The sequence below is a fragment of the Microtus ochrogaster genome, unplaced genomic scaffold, assembly GCF_000317375.1.
Source record: "Microtus ochrogaster isolate Prairie Vole_2 unplaced genomic scaffold, MicOch1.0 UNK53, whole genome shotgun sequence".
Lineage (NCBI taxonomy): Eukaryota > Metazoa > Chordata > Mammalia > Rodentia > Cricetidae > Microtus > Microtus ochrogaster.
Genome location: NW_004949151.1, coordinates 84,681 through 90,738, shown reverse-complemented (window position 1 = coordinate 90,738; position 6,058 = coordinate 84,681).

Here is a 6,058-nt window from a genome sequence, read left to right as displayed (position 1 = left end):
AGCTGTATAAGGCTGTAGAAGACCAAGGATTTTGCTGAGATTGTGTCTCCTAGCAATGTTAGAAGCTATACTCATACAGATTCACCAACATGACTGCCTAAACATGAGCCTAATGAGGACAGCATCAACAGACAGGTTAACGTGGATGGGAGAAAGTCTGTGACACCTCTACTCTACACAAAGAACTATAGGCAACTGAATGCTAAGAGTGGGAGAAACAGTCTCCCCAATTGGTTATCCAATACCAAATGGCCGGCCCTGGAAACATACATACAAGTAACATTTACAGACAGAGAGGGTTATATTTAGGAATATATATGTATATACATTTATGTATATGGATGCAATAACAATGAAAAAAGAGGCCATGAATCTGAAAGAGATCAAGGAGAGGTATATATGAGGGCTTGGAGGGAGGAAAGGTGATGTAGGTGGGTCATCTATCTATCTGTTGCTTTCATTGGTTAATTAATAAAGAAAACTGCTTGGCCTGATAGGTCAGAACATAGGTAGGCAGAGTAGACAGAACAGAATGCTGGGAGGAAGAAGGCAGTGAGGCAGATGCCATAGAGCCAGCCACCAGGTCAGGCATGCTGAGTCTTTACCGGTAAGCCACCATCTTGTGGTGCTACACAGATTATTAGAAATGGGTTAATCAAGATGTGAGAGTTAGCCAATAAGAGGCTAGAGCTAATGGGCCAGGTAGTGTTTAAATGAATACAATTTGTGTGTTGTTATTTCGGGTGTAAAGCTAGCCGGGCAGGAGCCGGGCAGGACGAAAAGCAGGCCTGCTTGCCTCATCACTACAGAAAAGGAAGAGAGAAATGATGTAATTATATTATAATCTCAAAAAGAAACGAATAAAATTAAAAAAAAGTATTTTTTTTAAAAAAAGACTGTAGCAGAGGGTCCCTGGTTCCACCTTTCTCTGAAACAATTCCAGACACAAGCAAGAGGTATATTGTGCAGATATGCTCAGCCAGTGTGTGCTGAGTCTCAGTGTGCCTGCGGGTGCCACACATGTACTCATCTATGGATAGGTATGTGACACACCCTTGAGCTTGAGTGTGTATTTCTGTGCAAGTGTGTACCCAAGTGCAGAATGTGAAGTCGTACATTGTATGCATTTATGTGTTCCCCACGGTACCTGCCTTCTGCCTAGATACTGTAATCCCTTTTCCTGGGGCCACAGAATGAGGGGAGGGAGTCCAAAACTCATAATCCTCCAAGGTGGTCCCAAATATGTGCACTGCTGGAATCTCAGAGGCATTCTTTCGGATTTGGCCCACCTCATTCTTAGACTGATGTCTCTCACTCTCTGGTCATCCTGGATGGGATGAATATGCAGGCCCCAGGGGTATCCTAAAAGCTGGAAAGTGGCCCTTCCCCAAAGCAAAAGAGCCCTTTTAGAGGCCACTCACCTGACCTCCTCCAGCTGGAAACAGAGGGGCAAAGCCTGTACCAGGTGCCTGATGCCTTGGGCTGTGATCTTACTTCCTGTTAACCTACAGGACAAAGATGGTAGAGGAATGGGGGCTGGCCAGGAATCTGTCTGTGCGGGAGTAAGGAGGGAAAAGTATGCAAGATATCCTTCTTCGCATATCTCGCTTGCAAGCCTTGGCTCACCCTAGTATCTTCAGGCTCCCCATAGTAGGCAAGCTCCTGCCCAGAGCTTCTGCAAAGGCGTCCCCACACTTTCTGCTTTTAAAGCTGCAGGAGAGAAGCAAAACGAGTCAGTGTGGGGCAGGGCTTAGAAACTGGCAGTACTCTACCGGCAGTGTCCATAGTGACAGATGGGACATTACGGTAGCACGAGTTATCATTGTAGCTGCTGGGGTAGCAAGAAGTACAGCTCACAGCATTGGCTTCTTTATCTGCCAAATCGGTTCTCCCCTTCATCCATAGAAATACAGTCACATAGAGTTTAAATCATGACAAGCAAGGATCATGCATGCATGCAAGCTTACTGCTCACGTAGCGGCCAGAGGTCTTTATCACTTTTCCGTTTGTTTGTTTGTTTGTTTGTTTGTTTGTTTGTTTGTTTTTCTCCCACTAGTCCTGAAACTCACTCTAGCTTAGGTTGGACTGGCTGACAGTGAGCTCTGGGGATCCACCTGTCTTTGTCCCTCACCTCTTCTGCTACAGGCATGAGAGGCTATGCTTACTTTTTACATAAGCGCTGGGGACTTGAACTCAGGTCCTGTTGCTTTTACAGCAAGCCCTCGCAGACACCGAGCTATCTACCCAGACTCAAGACACTCCCTTAGAACCAGAAGCAACAACAAAGTGCTAACGATCAAAATGGGCAGAGACTTTAGCAGAGGTACGATTTCACTTCACAAATTGGTCTAAAAAGGATTTTAAGTGATAAAACTGTAACTCAGTAGGCTGGACTGCCTTGTTACAATGCTAATAATATATACTAAAATCTGTGAGATGTTTTCAGCCTATTGACACTAATAACAAGCTTGTAAATGAAAACCTGGTGTTGATGTGAAGGGTGGGGGGGGGGGACAAGAAATGACACTCTAGCTGGAAGTAGTTCACCAGCCAGCAGTGACATTTCCAGCTTCCCTTGCAGCCCGGAGTGGCTGTGTGGCTAGGTTCTCAGCAATGCAACGTGACTGGAAGGGACGTGTTCCACTTCCATGGTGACCTTTAAACATTCCTCTAAAGTCACCTTTTCCCTTCCTCCATGTCAGGGCACAAAGACACCCATGGCTCAGCACTGATCCTACAGCTAGGATGTCTGAGGGATGCTGGAGCAAGGACCTGGGTCCCTGCATGACCAGATGGGGCAAAGCAAACTATCCACTTGAACCACCAACTTCTGACTTGTCCATGACTCCAACAGGACTTCCCCCGCTGTATCTGGAGAGGCTTACACTGGGACTGCACCTTTGCTCTTTCGATAGAAATGGAGTCTTGGTTCTGGACCAAGGCCAGGTTGAGAAGCCTGTCTGACTTGAGTACTCACTGCACGAATGGAGAAACACCCTCGAGGGAGGTAATATATACCTGTTCAAGGTCAGGCAGCCTTGAGCAACTTAGCCCAAATCCAGCACTCCAGTCCCCGAGAGACGTGAGAGTCAGTAAGCCACAGGCACCTGGACTCCAGGAGCCGGGTCAAGGTGAGCGGCTGCCCCACCATGTTACACACTAAATGAAGATGGAGCGTGCTTTTCGGATGGTCAAGACTTGAATCCAGTCTCTCTGGCAGACTGGTTGACCTCCCGCTTTCCCAAAGCACAGTGCCCTCCCCCACCCTCCCCTGCCTCTCTTCTAATTTGACTCACCTGAGATTCTCAACTTGCCCACATCCTACCAGAGCCTCTGGGCAATGGGGCTCCAGTGGGCAGCCATCAAAATCCAGGTGAATGGGGGCAACCCTGTGCTCCAAAATGTTGGCGAGTGCAGCCAGGTCTGCACGGGTCAGTGGGAGATTGTGGAAGGAGAGCTGGAAGGGGAGGTTTTGGGCAGTGAACTGTGCCAGCTCCAGCTCCTGGGTCTCAGCCACACAGTGATACAATTCTATCATCTTTGGTCCAGTAAGCTTCCGGCTAGCCAGCTTCCTCAGCACCTGAACAACAGCAGCCTGCCTGGAGCTCACCCAGGCTTCCTCTTGTTGAGCCAGGTGGCAAAGGAATGCACGGCAGTTGTGGGATGCCAGGCCTGCCAGGAAGGTAGGGAGATGGTCGGAGAAGCCCAGCCTAGCTTTGGTCCGCAGCACCCAATGGGAATTGAGTGTGACATAGTAGGTGAGTGTTTCTTTGTCTACGGTGTCACTGGCCATCAGATACAGAGCGGCAAAGAACTCTTGCAGGCTAAGGTGGGCAAAGGCATAGCCTATTTCTTGGTGCTCAGGGCTGGTACAAATACAGAAGGAGGTTAGGAGGCTGTGGGCCGCTCCAAAAGCCATCAGGGAAGGACTAATGTCTTTTTCCACAGAGAAAATGACCTTCCCAATGTCCAGTCTCCTAAGGGCCACCTTTCCAAGGCCCAACAAGGATGTGGCAGGCAGAGTCCCATGGGGGCTAAACGTTTCCACCATCTGCAGGAACAGCTGGGTTACGGTGGGCGGGAGGGCCGTGGACTGCCCTGGAGGGCTTCCAGGAAGCAGGCGGCCGAGGCAGAAGCAGGCCACCCTGCACAGTGCAGGTACTGCACACATTCCCCGGAGGCGCTCATTGGCTCTCATTTCTGCCAGGGCCAGCTCCTGTAACAGCAGGTCACTGAAGAAGTGGCTGACGTACTTCTCTATCCGCTGCCCATCAAAGCCCCACATGTACACCATGGCGGCCTCTGTGGGCACACAGGCAGGCAGTTTCCCAGGACGAGAGGTGGCCAGCACCCAGCAGCCTGGCAGGAGGGTCCCACGGCAGAGGTTGGAGAAGAGGGCGAGGGCTGAGCCTTCATTGTCAGCACCCGTGGAACTAGCATGGAGGGTCTCGTCCAGCCCATCAAAGATCAGCAGGACTTGATGGGCATTCTCTTCCAGGTACTGAAAAACAGCGTCAGGGTCTGACTCGGGGCTCAGGTACTGATCAAAAAGGAGCTGGGGCAGTGTCAGCGAATGTGTGATCATGTTGAGCCGGCGGAACTCAAAAAGGAACAGAGCCCGGAAGCAGTCCAGCTGACCGTCAGCCCACCTCCAGCAGAGCCGATGTGCCAGCGTGGTCTTGCCCATCCCAGCCTTACCCAGCAGGACTGTCACTCGAGGTCCCTTGGGGGCCTTGAAATTGAAGAGATCCTGGAAGCTCACATCAGTGTCATCTGTGGCCTCGGGGTCTTCTTTAGTGGCTCCCTCCTGAACGTCCAAGGGTGCTGTACCCCGGCTCCACTGTAGAATTGGGGGGATGTAGACTTGTGGGGAGGCATGAGTACGCCTTGCTCCTGGGCATTCACCGCCATGGTACTGCTGGGCAGAGGTCTTCAGGAGCTTCAGATACTTCTCAGCGAGCTCTGCAAGGGGCACAGCAGTGCCATGAAGGCAGGAGTTCTCACACTCGATACATGTCCTGGGACCCCTTGATCAGGCTGCTACTGTCTTTAGTCCCATCTATGGGGGTATTGGGGTAATCATTAAGGGCACAATGGATGATCTTAGGTCACACAGAGCTCCAGAGGGAATGGGCTGCAGAGCAGCATGGGCTCCAAAGCCTCTTACTCAGGGAGGTGGGTATGGGCCCTTAAGTCACAACTCTCTCTTCCAGGGCAATACAGGTGATGCCGTTTTCAGTAAACTGGGGGAGGTTGCTTGCTTTGCAACAGCTATGGGGACCAGCTCTAAGATGGCAAAGGCACCTTCATCCTTCCTTTGAGAGTGGGCACCAACAAACGACAGGCTTTCTACTAGTCAATTAGACCATGGGAACTGGGCTTCTGCTATGCCAAGTGTTACTCCCTTCCTTCCTGGGTCATTGGGAAGATGGAGCCCCCACCTCTGCCCCAGAAAGGACTGCAGTAGTGGTCTGTTTTGCAAAGACATAAATTTTCTGGTTATGCCCATAGTTGGTGAAGTATATATACATGTAAGGGTTGGCCCAAGGATTATTCTGGACTACTGGCAGAGGATGAAGGAAGTTTCCCCTCTTCTCTTCCCCATGACTACCCTAGATACTCTGTGTCTCCAAGGAGCTCCTATCTGGGGGTTCGCCAGAACACCTTTATCACCTCCATCCTCACTCACCCTCCAACATGGCCACTGAAGGCCCAGGCCTGAGGTTACACTGGTTACCACCTGATGTTCCCATAACCTTGAGGACAGTCTGGAAGAGCCTAGGTGACAAATCTGTCCCTTGAGGTACCCTGTCTCCTCCTCTGCTCATTCAGGACCTTCAGTATCTCCCTGGAGTTTTGGAAAACAAGCCCCTGGACCTCAGAAGCTTTTCAGGCAGGAACAAGGCCCAGCACATGTCTGTGATCAACCTCAGGAAACCCAGTCTTATGCAGGGGTCCCTACTCCCATAACTCACCAGTCTTATGCAGGGGGCCCTATGATCAACCTCAGGAAACCCCGTCTTATGCAGGGGTCCCTATGATCAACCTCAGGAAACCC